General features: G+C 43.5%; 1 long non-coding RNA gene across 2 annotated transcripts; it reads left to right on the forward strand.

The window, feature by feature from the left end:
* The first annotated feature begins 4236 nt into the window (after window positions 1–4236).
* Window positions 4237–9089, forward strand: LOC123135572 (uncharacterized). Of its 2 annotated transcripts, XR_006466066.1 has the most exons (4): window positions 4237–4751; window positions 4850–5081; window positions 5646–5776; window positions 7553–9089. It is a non-coding gene; the product is annotated as an uncharacterized lncRNA (long non-coding RNA). The 2 variants fall into 2 exon arrangements; XR_006466065.1 differs by lacking the exon at window positions 7553–9089 and having other exon boundaries at window positions 5646–6454.
* The last annotated feature ends 8198 nt before the right edge of the window (window positions 9090–17287 follow it).

A 17287-nucleotide genomic window follows, 5' to 3' on the forward strand; every position in this document is an offset into this window, starting at 1 on the left:
CGCTACTACTATCAACTTAGTAGTAGCGTGGGTTTATAACCCTCTCTACTACTATGGCATGTCCCGGGGGGCACGGTAGAGACCGCTTAGTAGTAGCGAGGGTTAAAAACCCGCGCTACTACTATCAACTTAGTAGTAGCGAGGGGTAAAAACCCGCGCTACTAGTAAGTAGCAGTAGTGAGGGGTATAAACCCGCGCTACTAGTAAGTATCTGTGTATAAGCTTTTCCCTAGTAGTGCCAGGATCAGGGCTTACTGATGTGTTTCGGGTTGACGGTGGAATTTGAATGAATGCCCGGTATGCGGTGCATTGCGGTATAAGATCAGACGAGATGACCCTGGTGATGTTGAGGGTGAGCGCCCCAGGAAGAGGGTTCCTGCCAAGGTGATGTGATATGCTCTTATAATACCACGATTGAAACGTCTATTAAAAAAAGAGCATGTCAAGTTGTTGCGATGGCACACAGAAGATCGTAAGAAAGACGGGATGTTGAGAGTACCCGTTGATGGCTCGAAGTGGAGAAAAATCGAGAGAAAGTGGCCTGACTTTGCAGGTAACGCAAGGAACTTATGGTTTGGTTTAAGTGCAGATGACATTAATCCTTCTGGGGAGCAGAGCAGCAACCATAGCACCTGTCCCATGACTCTATGTATCTATAACCTTCCTCCTTGGTTGTGCATGAAGCGGAAGTTCATTATGATGCCAGTGCTAATCCAAGACCCTAAGCAACCCGGCAACGACATTGATGTGTGTACCTAAGGCCATTATTTGAAAAACTTTTACAGTTGTGGGATAAAAAAGGTGTACGTGTGTGGGATGGGCATAAACAGCAGGAATTTGACCTACGAGCGTTGCTGCTTGTAACCATCAATCATTGACCTGCTCTTAGTAACCTTTCAGGACAGAGAAACAAGGGATACAACGCATGCACACACTGTTTACATGAGACTGAAAGTATATATTTGGACAAATACAAGAAGAATGTGTACCTGGGACATCGTCGGTTTTTTCCGAGCAAGCATGCCTTAAGAAAGAAAGGCAGGCATTCAAAGATGAGGCGGATCACCGGAAGAAGCATGTCCTACAAGGCGCAGCATGACTAAAATTGGAAAAGTTCCTAGGAATGAATACTACTAATGAAGTTCTAGCTCACTACTCAGTAGCTAGCTAATGAAACCAAGTTACAAATCTGCATCATTAATCATTGAAGTTCGAGGTGTGTGATGGACTACCTCCGGTGCAGGCATGATGAATCAAATCAATCCTTCAAACCTCAGCAGCTCCATTTGGAATCTCTAACCCATAGATCAGTCTACAGCATTCTCGGGATCCAATTTCCTTCCTTTCCTAAATAAAGCACAAGAGATGGACGGCATCATTTGGAGAAGTTATAACATGATGCTTTGTTCAAAGGAAGGTGTAAATTTCGAGAAGCAATTAATCAATCTGAAGATATGCTAATATATACAGACAGGCCCGGCCGTGAGGGGGGGCAGGGGGGGCGGCCGCCCCGGGCCCCCAAAGTTCAGGGGGCCCTCCCCAAGTGTGCAGTCAGGTTAGTACTAAGGAAACTATGGGCCGTGGCCCAGGGAAGTAACCAAGCGTGGGACGCAGTCAAGCGCAAACATAGCGATTTTTCCTATTCCTTTATGAATCAATCCCAGATCCTACGCCGTTCCTTTTTGCGATAATAAACATGGCAACATCGTCATGTTCCTTTTCTCGAATATCATTCGTAATTCTGATCGCCAGTTCGCCGTCTCGCCGATGCCGATTTCTGTTCCCAGGGCCGCTTCTGTACGGGAAGCCGCTTTGCTCTCCCACCTCGAGCACTGAACATGCAGACACACACATCGCCGATTCGCCGAGTGCTGCAGCCAGAGGCGAGTCCACATCGCGTCATCGGCTCATCGCTGAAGGCCCTACAACCAAAGCCGAATGGATCCATCCAAGGTAGTACTCCCCAATCTCTACTCCATATATGTTTAGTACTTACTATTATGTAATTTTATCCTCATATATGATGCATAGCTGGATCCATCCAAGGTAGTACTCCCCAACCTTTGCTTCCATTATTTATTTATTTCCAACACAGTGAAAAAAGATAGTGTGTGGATGACTTGATACATTCAGATATGCGCTCTTGATAAAATTTCAAGAGTAATACTGGTGCTTGATTGAACTTAGATGGTGAATTACGATAGTTGTTGACTTGTTGTGGAGGAAGAGAAACAAATTGATGGGGATGCTGAACGAGAACAAGAGGAAATGTTGACATCAATACCGGTGATAAAAATGTAAGTTTTGTCCTGGGATTACAGTTATTTCAACAAGTGCACATACACAATCTGCTAGTGTAGAAGAACATCCAGTTTTGCCTTTTTTTAAGTAAAGATTATGAAACTTGCTTTCTCAGATAGTGCAATGTATGCTATTTTGATTTTCGAGCACGTGAGAGAATTCAATTTTTATCCTAGTACCTCTATAGTCCATAGCTTAATTTTCATCTTATTTACAGTGCATGTAACTATCGCATCCGTTGAAAGAAAGCTTTTCAAAGTTAAAATTATTGAAGGACTATTTGAGATCAACAATGACTCAAGAGAGTTTAAATGGCTTGCCAAGATTATGCAGCAACACGAATTTACTGAAAGAGATTGACGCCGACCCCTTCATAAGTGACTTTGCATTGAGAAATGATAGAAGTTTTAAAAGGTAACATGTATAATTATTTTATATGTATATTGTTTTGCATGCATTTAAGCGTTTATTGGTAACATTTCATATACACACATAGTCATTATTATTACAATATTTACAATATTGGTTATACTAAGGGCCCCGAGTTTTGGTTTCGCCCCGGCCCCCCAAAATCTCAGGACCGGCCCTGTATACAGAGGATTGATGTAGTTACCTTGGTTAATTGCTGCGGTGGCACAAGCCTTCATACGCCACAGAAGCAAACTGAAAGTTGCACGCCCTCGCATATCGAGGAATGGATACAAGGTTAGCTAGATAGTATGGGAAACATCGGCCCATGCCTATGCATATACATTACCTGCTTTCCATGCGTATGCTTTGCTTTTTCTCTTTGCTTTCCCTCTCAAAAGCTAAAGCTGTGAATTCTTTGCTTCTGCACATCAGGACCCATCATCAGGTTCTTTGCTTGCTGCAGTCAGTGGTCACAGGGATATAAAGGAAAAGATAAATCTGCGTAGTTTGCTTTGTTGTCTGTCATGTCATCCCGTTAGTTGACCAACTTATGTATGAGGCTACCATTCCGCATGAGAAAGAGTATTAAAGTAGTTCAAGCTCGATATACTTGTATTTATCATTATTTCGTATAGCCATACGAGTGGATTTCATTTTCGATGACAAAATCTTACCACAGTCAAATTGGCGTGTGGACGCCTAGTACAAGACCTGAAAAAAAGGCATGCTTCAGCATGCCGGTAAAATCTAACGGCAGTCCCTCACTGCAGTTAACACTTAACAGCATGCCGGTAAAATCTGACGGCATTATCCTGATTGGCCTTCCTAACGACAACACCACTGGAAAGCAAAAGACAAGAAATCATCCGCCAAACAGGATACTTATCCTCGGAGAGTAATGCTATGGTGAAGTTTCATCTTTAGAAGACTTAATCGTGTTTGCACCATCAGGTTCACGTACCAGAACATGATATCTGCTAACTTGAGAGGATCTGAAGCAGTAATTTCTAGTTGGAATCAATATTTTAAATAGCGTGCTATGGAAAATAGCGGCGGACCTCCAAATCAGCTATAGCAGGCTAAAGCAGGCTATAGCGGCTATTTATGAAGGCGACTATTTAGCGGCACCCTGCTGAAAAGGCTATAGCGGGCTATAGCGGAGCTATAGCCGACTATTTAAAACTATGGTTTGAATCAAGTAAAAGCCAATTCCAATTCCTGTTTGGATGTGGAGTGTTTGTTAAGTAAATATGTACATATTCGCGAAGTCATAATAATCACAACTTGATTATGAGCTTTCCTACTATACCTAGCTGTTCAGAGAAGTTGGTAACTCATTTTCATGATATTCATACATAATATTAGTTTCAAATGTTTTAGGCTCCCATTTTATTTTGCAAACAAATGCTTGCCTGAAGGCTTTCTCTCTTTTTTTTTTTACAAATTTTGTTTTCATGCCATAGTTATGCAAGAAATTTAGCTGACATGCTGAGTTGTTTTTCAGACAGCTGTGCGTTGTATGACCTCTGATGTCTCCTACTGAAAGAGAAGGAAGATAAAGAAAGAAAAGGCACATGAAGGGAAGCGGAGTTTCTGCGCTCGAGCGCAGGTGAGCGCGTTATCTGGTCGCTACGTTTACGTTCATCCGAGACGATGCATTCAATGTTGCGGGCCAGTGCGGTCGGGAGGTTATCCGAGTAAGCGAATGGTTACGCGTGACAATGAACCTGGGCGGTGGGCCATGTAACGGAGGACGGACGGCCGCCGTAACGCTCCTGGAGTTGAGCCGTGGACCTGGAAGCTGCCCGACGTCCTGTTCCGTGGTTCAGGAAAGTACCTTTTCCGTCCATCCCAGGTACAGTAGGTGTTAATTGCTACGGCGAGCGGTGGGAGCTGCCGAGTCCATCCACTCACCCCAAGAACAGAGCTGGCGGCAGAGGAAGCTGTCGTCGTCCATCCACTACACCCACTTCTACGATTCAGTCCGAGTAAGCTGCCCTCGTTGCGGCCATGGAATTCCTGATGCAGCCCATTCGCAGGTGAGGGGCCGTTTCTAAGATGCTTGAGGGTGTTTGTGCGAATCGTTGATTGGATTCTTGTAGTGACTGAATCCTCTTTTTGGTTTGTGCGTCGTCAGGACGACAGTGCTATAGGAGGTTAACGACAGTGAAATCCCCCTGGAGCCACTGAGATACCCGGTGCCAGTGCAGCTGGTGGAGTAGCAGCAATCGATGGTGGAAGCAGGGAGCGCGAATGGCCAGATCTGCGCTCAGCAGGGGAGGATGGCGGCGGAGGGAGCGGATCCTCCACCGGCGTCTGGACTGTCGGCTTGAACGGTGAACCCGCAGGCCCTAGGCTAGCGGAAAAAGGTGTGAATCTGAACCCATTTTGTTCAGTGGTGGTGCTGTACAGATCTACCGGTTGCTATTCGGTTAGTTGGTCTGCAAGATTATGCTGCCTGCTTTAGTGTGTATGATTGGTGGTGACAGTGTAGGATTCTTTGGATTTCAAACCGCCGCCTGTTAAATTTGGTGTCGATTTCAGATAGTTTGGTTGCATTAACAGAGGGAACAGGGTTATAGGTTTGTGGTGGGTGTCTGAGCCTGATTGCAAGGGTCATCCTGTATGATGGAACGCCAACTTAGCATTTGCAAAACAACCCTGGAGCACACATGGGGATTTTTGTGTGTGCTGCGTCTGAAAACAATGCATAGGAGCTATTAAACAGGGCGTTCATAGTGATGAAAACGTACAGGAGGGAACACTTTCTGTAACTAAGCATATGTTAATACTTAATACATGCAGTTATGATTTACCTGTATCTCATACGGCACTTCCGATAAGATTTTCAGAAATTTGTGGCTGTTACAGACATGGTCGAGTACCCTCCTGATGCAAGATATGGATTTTCTCTGGTTGTTGTTGGTGTGCAGGGTGCGAGTTGGTGCTGCTGCTCCAGGAAGAACGCGTGTCCGGACCGCACGTCGGCATTGGAGAAAACGATCCGGTCTTTTGCAGATAATCTGGTCTTTTGGAGGAACGAGTTTTGACTCGCTGGGGAAGTGTATGATTTCTACACTTTGTACTAGTTAACTGCCCGTGGGTTGAAACGGGGCCATACATATTTTTATTTTTATTTTTTGCGGGCGACATATTTTAGGGGTTTAACATCAATTGTATCAAACATGTACCTCATAATACAATCCAATCTTTTTGGTAGATATTATATTTAAGGATTGAACTCTGAGCAATAAAAAGTGAAACAATTCATAAGGAAATATAAATATACTCTTAAGTTATTTTCACATTAAGAGGATGGCCATAGCCTGGATAGAGCTAAGAGAATTTACCTTCTAGAAATTTTGTCAACATAGAAATCGATGGATTGGCATATCAAAGAAAAGTGAGCCTCTTCTGGAGATAGATAGAACATAAACTAATTTACAGTCTCAAATCTCTTCTCCAGATGAAGCATCATCGGAATGACTTGGTCCTAGTGTAAAAAGCATCCAATGTGAGGCGTTGAGTTAACTAAACAAACCTACAAAGTCAATTGTCCATCGACCAACAAAAGGGGGAAAGGGAAGTACCATACTTTTCATGAAGAGGCATACATTGCTCATTGCCCCTCAAACAGTTCCATCATGGACCATCTATTCCATGTTTTTGCATCTTTGACTTTGTTATTATACTCGTCCTATAGACCAATGCCAAGCTTTTTTAAGCAAGATTCAACATCATCCTGACTCCTGTGAAGGTGCGACTTCAGCATCAGAGTCTTCTTGATCAATTCCATCAGCAACTGATGGTTCTATTATTTGTTAGACACTTCGTTCGTTTTAGCCTTTTCTACATACGAATCAAACCAACTGCTCCAGCTTACACCTTCAGGTTCTTCAGGATTTTCTTGCATAACCATGTTTTGTTGACTCTCCTCATCCTTTCTAACCATGTAGACCATTAAGGAGCCCCCATCTTCTCCAGTTCTGGCACTGCCACTATTTCAATCCGGCAAAGATTTACAAATATAAAACCAAGTTCAAGCTGAATTATAGTTGTTGGTTCAGATCAGCATTTTGAGTACCCCGTGGATAAATTCAGAACAAGAAATCATAATGGCTACAATAAGTTCATGCAAAAAGAGGAGGGGGGGGGGATATAGCTGGGCACAAGCTGCAGATATAGCATGTACTGCGTATTTGTAAGACTTCCCTACATCAGATGCTTTGAATCTGGAGAATTCCCCTTGGCATTGAAATAGTTATTGTTTCCATAACATACAACCATCAGGGTGTTCCATTAGTATTTTATCCATTTACGAAAGAGATTCTCAGAGCTATCATATGACTTCGGTCGACAAAGCAACAATTCCACGACATGCTGCTTTATGTCGCTGGGTACTAGCGACTTTGTTCTGCAATTCAGAAGCAAAAGAAAGTGAAAAGTACCTATTAAGGCGGAAGAGGGAAAGGTGGACTAAAGTAATACTTTAAAACAAGGTTGGATAGTTTACGGTTCTGTTTGACACTTAACTGTATGTTGTAAAAAGGAATCAAATATGCAATATACAGTATACAATATGCAATAAGCATAGCGTGGTGAAATAAAAATTCACATCATGAGGTCATTCTCGACATCTTATTGATTTCATCTCCTCCAAAGTATTTCATCTTCCCAAGAGTCATAAAGCTCATATTGCACAGTTGTGCTTTTGGGAGGAATAGATGATGTCTCTACGGGGATAAAATCTTCAGGGAGAATTGCCATCATATCTCTTTTCAACACTTTCAGCCTTTCAGGTACTTGAAATACTTTCCTTCTAAAATGGCAAGTTCTGCAGGAATGCACGTGATAAACGCAGATGAAGACGCAATCAGTGGTAACAACAAAGCAGTGCTTTTTTTAACACAAGGAAGGCGCCAGCAAGCACCAAATTTTGATTCAACTCATAGGCAATGTACAACATGTATTACATATCCCTGTATCTGGAAATTGAGAAAGGAGAGCAAAACAGGGCAAGAGCCATTGGTATGAGCAGAATGAGTACAATTGAAAACATGTTCTACTCTTGAGTTGAGTACCTGATGAGCATAGTTGTGAGCAATTCCATTAGTATTCCTAGAGATGTGGTAAACAGCAAAATGGAATTGTGAAGTGTCTTGAAAGAACTCGCTAATAGGTTGTCTGCATCTCCAAGTACTGATGGGGTTGTTGATATCTCTGGATGCAACCACCTTGGCCAAAGAAAGATTGTCTGTAAGGAAAGTAATCCGCTGAAGTTGAAGCCTACAAGCAACCTTTGCAGCAAACTGAAGTGCAAGAGGTCCAGTGACGAGAGGCGAGGCAGCAGAGTCAGTAGAAGCTTGGATCATAATCATCGAATCTGTCCAGTCGCCATCAAATCCCCCTGACCTGGTATGTTCTTTTTCTTCCAAGACTCTTCAATTGCTAAATCAGACTTGAGTGTACAACCTTGCTGGACATTTTCATGGCATTGAGGGAACATGGTAGAAGACTCATCAGGAGGAGCAGGTTGGCTTCCTGGATTATGTTGTTGGGTGTCCTGCATAATTTGAGTTGATGCAATGGCAAGCGCAGCCTGATGAACCTGATGCAGATACGAGGTTTTCCTGCAAAACAGAGTATCGTTTCTTGCTTTCCATAAACGCCACAAGAAAGTAAATATGTTAGGGACCGAAGCTTGTGGGCGATTCATGTTAATTAGAGCCAAAACAATATCAGCAACAGAATTATGAGGTTGTGCAAGAAGGTCAGATTTTATATACCAAGGATGTCCAAATCAAGCGGCTCTAGAAGAACTGCAAAGAATCAACAATTCAGATGGCAGGATTATTTCCCCCAGCTAAAAGGAAGTAGATTGGATGACCGACAACCAACAGGCGGAAGGCGCCATACAAAGATTTGAGTAAGAGGTCCAGATTTTGCACTATTTGTTAGAAACAGGGGCACAAAGTGGACCACCTGCCCGGATAGAGGAGACATGTTGAAGCAGCCGCACAAACAGCAAGATGCAAGAATTGCAGGGTGGAGGGCCACAGGAGGAACTACTGCACTAGGGCTGGTGAACTGTGCATGCAACTAGGAGGCTGAAGAATTGTACTCCCTCCGTTCCTAAATATAAGTCTTTGTAGAGATTGCACTAGGTGGACTACATACGGAATAAAATGAGTGAATCTAAACTTAAAATGCATCTATATACATCCGTATGGGGTTTATAGTGCAATCTCTACAAAGACTTACATTTAGGAACGGAGGGAGTAGGCTACAGGTACTCACGCTTAAAATCTTTGACAAGGAGAAATTTTTGTAGGCTATGTTCTGAAATTTATAGTTTTCATGCCGATGACCTGGTATGTGATGCGGATGTCTTGGAATGAATTGATATTTTTTTTTGCTTTGAAATGTACGCAGTCATTGTGATTGCAAGCAGATCGTGTGTTTGCCTTGTTAACAGTAACGAAATTTTGATGCACATGTACTTGTCTTCAGGTTCGTTGGGGGAGTACTGTAATGTGGAAATTTAATTTTCATAGCAGCATTTACCAGATGGCCCATGCGACGTGCCGACGTTAGTCCAGAATATGCGTCCTTACGGCCCGTGACATTAGCAGACATTTGAGCCGTCCCACCTCTCATTGACGACGTTGCAATTATGGCTCGTGTCGTGCGTTCTAGTGGGCCCATGATTAGGTGGCCAGCCCTCATTAAGTCTGAACTTTCACGTGGTCTGTTGGGGATCTCGAAGCATAGAAACGGCATGGATACCGAGCGCAGCTGAGCTCGAGCGCATAATAGCACTTTCGCACATGAAGGTGTGAAGCAACCGGAAAGCCACGGTCCTAATATAGGGATCATATCCCCCTGGTGCTTTCATCACATGGCGGTATTATTTATTCCTTCCTTGAGTTCCCGGCTTGATGTAAAGGGCCACGTTGAAGCCGAGCTGCGCGGTGGCGACTGGCGAGCTCATCACTTCTACCTCCTATATGTGTTACTGTTCGGGTTTTATCCTTCTGGCGTACTGTTAACTGCAGCAATTATCCTGCTGGCGTGCCCATGCCAGCATTATCCAATCTAACAGCATTACTTGAATCGAAAAGATTGGCTGCCCATGCAAAAATTCCTTACTCAAACGACCAGAGTGCCTCCAGGACTGATGGCGACGTCCCTCGTCCTTGATGAATGTATCCGGCGTCACTCTACATGTGTGCTGATGACGAGCCATCAAGGACGAGCGAGTGTGCATGTATTGATTTCCTACAACAGTTTGAGCAAATTACTATGAGCTAATACTAATTACTACCTTTGTCTCAAAATAAGTATCGCTAATTTAGTAGAAAGTCTGACACTTATTTTGGGACGGAGGGATACTTTGAACTAAACGGAAAGGTGCGATAGCACCCGGGAGCCCCGGCACCCTATTATCCCAGTCGTCCAGTTCCTTTAAGATTCTCACATTGTCTGACTTGTAGCAGATACTCCCTCCATTCCATTTTATAGTGCGTATGGTTTCTAGCACCAAGACCAATGTATGACGTGGAGATGCGGTTTATACCAAACTAGCCCTGCATGCAGGGTCTGGCTGACACCCATGTGCGCCGGGCAGCTGTTTCTCGCATGGTGCAGCCGAGGGCTAATTCGCCAATACCAGCCTGGAGCTGCATGCACGCACTACAATTCGGAATTCTAGCACAAAGCTAATGCGCACTACAAAAAGGAACAGAGGGAGTACTACCTGTACTTTCCAGTGATAAGTCTACTAATCAGCTGCTCTCGTCCAGTTTGACAAGACGGGGTACTGTAGCCACATGGGATGCTTTTGACTCTGGTAAAAACCGTGCAGCGCTACTGTCCTCTCTCCTGTGTCACAGCCTCTGCAGCTCTCTGACTCTACCGACAGTGGGAGGAGGCCACATAAGAGCTAGCCACACCAAATCCGGCAGGAAATAGGGTCTAAAGTAGCCAAATGATTGAAAAAGAATATTTATTGTCAATCTAACCCTACCGTTCAAACATCTCTTTAGTTAGAGTTAGTTCAGGGATAGAATCTAACTCTAACCTCTAAGTGAGTTAAAGTATCCAAACAGGAGGAGTCTCTCTCTCTCCATTGTTTGACATGAATACACAGTCTCTCTCTCCTCAGGCTTTCTTTCTCACATGCATTGTTTCTCTTAGCTCTCTCTCTCTCTTCTGACACACTCTCTGTCTCTCACCTGCATGCACACTTGCATTATAAAATCATTTCTCTGGAAAAGCAAGGTTCTCTTTTTTATTTAAAATTCGAAATGTTCCTCTCCAAAGTCTGTGTCACGGGTGTTCTCTCGAAATGTTCTGCGCAGACTGGTGTGAGAGAGAGCATGAATCCTTAGCATCAGTTGTACCCCACGCCTGCCATATTACTATTCACTAGGCCTGCTAAACGGAACACTTGATAGAACATGGCACAGATCTCTAGGTACTGTATCTACATGAACGTACATGATAACCGGGTGTCCCGACCCCCGGACCTAAAAAGCTTGTCTCTTGGACTAAATCAGCGACACTTATTTTGGCACGGAGGGATACTTTGGACTAAATCAGCGACACTTATTTTAGGATGGAGGAAGTATACATTAGTTCTGTCTGGACACTACATCAATTTATCAATCTATTGATTTTATTTTGCAGCATCTTTTAGTTTTTGTTTTCATATTTTGTTCTGGACACATACACCCGTGCCAGTTCATGTATTGAGATGGATTAAAAGCTTTGAGAAAATAGAGAAATAAATAAAGAGCACCATGCGTGTTCATGCTACTTACATGCATGTTCTTTCTGTGTAATGTCGCGGTGTGTGTGATTTGTATGCTATGGGGTGCTTATTGTAATAGTAATTAAAGTATACTGGCACTTCTGCATAAATATTGATAATGATTTATGTTAATCCCATTTCTGAATTAAGGTCCCTTGTGCGGCACATGAATCCGTTGCATGATTTAGGTCCCTTGTCAGGCAAATGCTTGCAGTTTTCTGTTTGATCTCCTGTAAATTTGCCATGATCATTCAAACTAGCTATATTTGCACATAGATACACAGTTTGATCATTGCAACCTCATTCGTTTCTAAAGTAGTAACACATAGCAAAAAAGATTGTACGCAATCTATCTACATTTATGAAAAAAAAAATCATCAGCACACCTGCCTCCCATACTGCACACTATTTGCAATCTACCTTCATTTGTGATTTATTTATGAAAAATTAATCCGGATACCTGCCTCCCATACTACACATTATTTATATATATTAGTACATCTTTTCCATCAACACTGAAATCTTGGTCATTTAATTATTAATAAGATCCGTCACAAAGAAATCTTCATAAGATGATTTGTGCTGAGTACCACCATTCGACGCTATCCAATGTATCTATTTATCTTTATTTATGAAAGAAGATTCATCCGGCCACCTACCTCTAGGGCTGGACAAAAAGCTCGAAGCTCAGTGAGTCTAACGAGGGCTAAGCTGCTCGACTCGTTTGAGCTCGGCTCATTTTCTTAATAAACCAAGTCGAGCAGCAATTTTTTCTTGTTAACACTAACGAGTTAAACGATCGAGATTGTGAGTTTCGTGAGCTACTCGTTAAGATCGGTAGTAACGTAATTTTGTTCATTATAGAGAATTTTTCGGTGACTTCGAGCACTCCTAAGTCTATGGACGGGCTATTTTCCACAGTCACATCTTTGTCGTCTTCTCATATTCTCAATTTATCAAATCCTACTGGCTGTACCTATGTATGTTTGTAATTATATGCATGTGATGTATCTTGTTTACCGATGCATTTTCCTAATGAGCTGCTCGCGAGCGCTCGCGAACATATAACGAACCGAGCCAATCTTTATATTTAGCTCGTTATCCTTAACAAGCTTAACAATCCAAGCCTTAACGATGACGAGCCTTAACGGGCCGAGTCTTAACGAGCCGAGTAGCTCGTTAGTCCAGCCCTACCTACCTCCCTTGCCACCCATTATAAGAGAGATGATACATATCCGTAGCTCTTTAGATGCCACATATATTTCCTCTTCCAATGCCACTAGTCAAGTGATCCGCTAACATACAACACTCCTCGCCCAAGCAACATGTTACATCTCCTCCTCGTGTTATTGCCTTATCGATTACTCTATTGTATGCATGGGAGGCGTCGGGAAGTCCCCAATGATCTATAGCGTCCTCGCTCTTGTTGGCTACCAGTCCACAACTGGATCCTCGCAGCTAACATACAGAGCTGGTGAAACTAGTCGTACACGCACATCCGTCATCTACAGCCGAGCATCTCTTGAACGATTAACTCATCTGTCGTCATTGTCTGGTCCTTGGCGCGCTCATGGACTGCCTTGCCAGCCATCATCGACATTGCAACTCCGTCTGCCTACACGGACGGTTGGTGAGGGGGAGCTCCCAGAGGCAGATATGCCAAAGAAGAATTCATCGTATGCACCGTGAAACGTGTGGAAGGAGCAGACCCACATCTTCAAGGAACAGCTACATCTTCAGTGTGGTTGCAGGACGAAATCGAGCGTACCGTCTTGCTTTTGTGCGTTTTCGGTATAGATGGCCCAAAAGAGGTGAAAATCAAGTACTACAGCAGGTAATCTGTTTTTGCTAGCATTGTTGGTTTCACAGAGACGAGTAAAAGTTGGTTGCCTAAAGGACGATCCAAAAGTTGCTGGTGCGACACATGCGTCCTTTACTTTTTGTGAATGTAAGCACTGTTGTACTACTAATTAAACAGTACAGGATGATAGTTACTTTTAACATTGCCAAATACCTTCATCAGTGATGAGCAAACAGATCAACTATCACGATTTTAAACCGCGGGCGAAGCAGCTGCGCTATCGCTGATTAAACTCTACCGAACGATTTGCATGGTTCAGGAAATCGAGGGAGATCGTGCCGTTCCTTCCTTTAATATCACGAAAAAAGAAAACCCTGATGCGATTTTAATCGTTGTCGACTGCTGAGTTATCTGCACTCTTGCCCTAATGAAGTGCAATTTGTCCAATCATTACTATTAGCTGTGACTTCCTAATCATATGCCAATTCTCAATGAGGCAGCCTGCCTGCTCAAGCGCAGTCGAGAAGAAGGTGCTCCATTGATCCTCCAGTCCGGCTGCCGGCATCACCTCCAGGGTCTGGTAGGGACACAAAATTGTCCTCCAGAACTCCTAAAAGATCTTTATAGTAATTAGATATGTATATTTCAGGTTCTCATGACCTACAGTTGTACCCTCATCCTGCTCTAGCTGAAAATATATCTTCTTTCTGTATTTTCCATTTGTAATCAAATAAAAAAAAATTGTGTGTTCACCTTGGACAACCTGCCGCACTTTAGCTCTAAGTGCCCACTTCATCTCTTCTTCTCTGAGAAGTGCATGTAGTTTTTTGCTCGGCCTGCACTTTAGATGCATGTTCTACCGCATCTAGTAAGTTGGATTCGGCTTTTAAATCGAGCTCATCTATATGGTGGATTAGTCTTTCCTTTTCCACCTTATAATCCTGCTTTTATTTTTGCCCAGCCCCTCAGGAACTGCCGCAGATGTCTAATCTTATTTTGTCATTGATCAATATTCGAGCTACGCTCTGTCGCCTTAGCCCATTCCCAGGCTATGAGATCAATGAAACATGGTTTGATCATTAGAAGTAGCTATATGTGCACTGGGTTTGATCATTGCAAACTCATTCGTTTCTAAAGTAGAGTAGCAAAAAGGAATACATGATATATGGCCATGCCTTCAATTTCCTGTTAAACGACAAGCACCACAATTGTTGGGTGCTTCCTTTCACTTTTCGGACTCTTCCACAATACTAACCGACGGACATCCTACACGTCACCTGAGGGGCTTTGGCGCTCGTCTACCTGATTTGTGTAGTAGTGTTAGACCAATGAGGGAGTAATAAACCATACCAAAGCATTAATTGAGTAAATGTTTTGTGTGCTATCATTCATTTATGTTATTCATGGTTATTATTTACATGCTTTAGCATATTTCGATCAATATGAAATTTGGGCATTTAATCCCTGAGATGCTTTGTGTCGACATTCCACCAGTCAACATTACCCAACTTAACTTTATTTGTGATCACTAGTAGAAAAGAGGGCTTTGGTTCAGGCCGGGTCAGCCCATTAGTCCCGGTTCAGTCCAGAACCGGGACCCATGGGGGCATTGGTCCCGGTTCGTGAGCCCAGGGGACCGGCCGGGCCACGTGGGCCATTAGTCCCGGTTCTTCTGGACCTTTTGGTCCTGGTTGGTGGGATGAACCGGGACCAATGGGCCTGGCTCCTGGCCCACCACCATTGGTCCCGGTTGGCGGCTTGAACCGGGACAACAGGCTGCCCTTTAGTCCCGGTTCGTGCCACGAACCGGGACCATTGAGGTGCCTATATATACCCCTCGCCCGCGAGCAGAGCACTCCACTGCTCTGTTTTTCTCTGGCCGGGGAGGGGAGGGCTTTGTGGTGCTCTAGCTCACCTCCTATGCACATGAGGTGTTCGATGAAATGCCCGAGCCACACTAGCTAAGCTTTCTCCTCTCGAAGCACGACCTTTGAACTCTATTTTTTCCGAGATTTGTCTAGGTTTATATTAGCGGCCCGTCACGCTCCGTTCCTGTCTTCACTGTCGTCGATCACCCGCGCCGATCTCGTCGCCGGCACCACCGTGGTGAGCCTCTTGTTCTTATCTTCTTTCTGAAAGAAAAAAAATTCTTGCTTTAGATAGATACTTGTCTAATTTTCTTACTATTTTATTGCTTGTTATTATAGTGCGATGGTTTTGGTATCAACCCCCGTCGGCCCTCGTCCTGTCTATGATTCGGATATGGTATATATTATCTTTATAACTATTGGTTCATTTATTGTATATGAAAATTATGCCGACCAACGTGACATAGATTTTATTTATCTAGGAGGTATGTGAACCGGAAATTCTAACCGACCCTATTGTCGATAGGTTAAATTTAGTTGAAGAAGAAAACAATTTCTTGAAGGAAAAAATAAAAAAATCGAGGAGGAGAAGATGATATTGGAGTTGCATGTTGCGGATGTCGTCGTTGATCACAAGATCAAGATGGATGCAATGCGCTTGAAGATTAGAAAGATTAGAAAATATGCCATTCATACCGAGGCTTGGTATCATTATGCCGTTGGATCAATTGTTACCTTGGTTGCAATTATGATCGCATTTGTTTTCGCATTGAAATATTTTACATAGTTTCAATGTATGGTTTAATTAATTTAGATGCTCTGGAGAGCTTTATGTTGTTAGATGAGAACTATGTATGTACTTTGGTTTTAATGTGATGATGAACTTCTATTAATTTGGTCACTTAATTATCTATTCATGATGTTCTGTAATGGTTTTTGACACACTTAATTATATATAATGCACGCAGATGAACCGGCAATGGATGTACGGTGACAGACACACCTCCGAGTACATTAAGGGCGTGCATGATTTTCTCGAAGTGGCTGAGGAAAACAAGCAAAATGGTTTTATGTGTTGTCCATGCCCTAAATGTGGGAATACGAAGTCTTACTCTGAACGAAAAATCCTTCACACCGACCTGCTTTACAATGGTTTCGTGCCATACTATAATGTTTGGACGAGGCACGGAGAAATAGGGGTTATGATGGAAGACGGCGATGAAGAAGAGGACGATGACAACTATGTGCCCCCTGAATACGGTGATGCTGCAACGGGGGAAGCTGCTGAAGATCAAGGGAACCAGATGATGTGCCCAATGATGCTGCAATGAGGGAAGCTGCTGAAGATCAAGAGGAACCAGACGATGTGCCTGATGATGATGATCTCCGCCGGGTCATTGTCGATGCAAGGACGCAATGCGAAAGTCGAAAGGAGAAGCTGAAGTTCGATCGCATGTTAGAGGATCACAAAAAAGGGTTGTACCCCAATTGCGAAGATGGCAACACAAAGCTCGGTACCGTACTGGAATTGCTGCAGTGGAAGGCAGAGAATGCTGTGCCTGACAAATGATTTGAGAAGCTACTATAAATATTGAAGAAGAAGCTTCCAAAGGATAACTAATTGCCCGATAGTACATACGCAACAAAGAAGGTCGTATGCCCTCTAGGATTGGAGGTGCAGAAGATACATGCATACCCTAATGACTGCATCCTCTACCGTCGTGTGTACAAGGATCTGAACGCATGCCCGGTATGCGGTGCATTACGGTATAAGATCAGACGAGATGACCCTGGTAATGTTGACGACGAGCCCCCCAGGAAGAGGGTTCCCACGAAGGTGATGTGGTATGCTCCTATAATACCACGGTTGAAACGTCTGTTCAGAAACGAAGAGCATGCCAAGTTGATGCGATGGCACAGTGAGGACCGTAAGAAAGACGGGAAGTTGAGAGCACCCGCTGACGGGTCGCAGTGGAGAAAAATCGAGAGAAAGTACTGGGAAGAGTTTGCAAGTGACCCAAGGAACGTATGATTTGCTTTAAGCGCGGATGGCATTAATCCTTTCGGGGAGCAGAGCAGCAATCACAGCACCTG

The sequence above is a fragment of the Triticum aestivum genome, chromosome 6B (genome assembly GCF_018294505.1).
Source record: "Triticum aestivum cultivar Chinese Spring chromosome 6B, IWGSC CS RefSeq v2.1, whole genome shotgun sequence".
Taxonomy (NCBI): Eukaryota; Viridiplantae; Streptophyta; class Magnoliopsida; order Poales; family Poaceae; genus Triticum; species Triticum aestivum.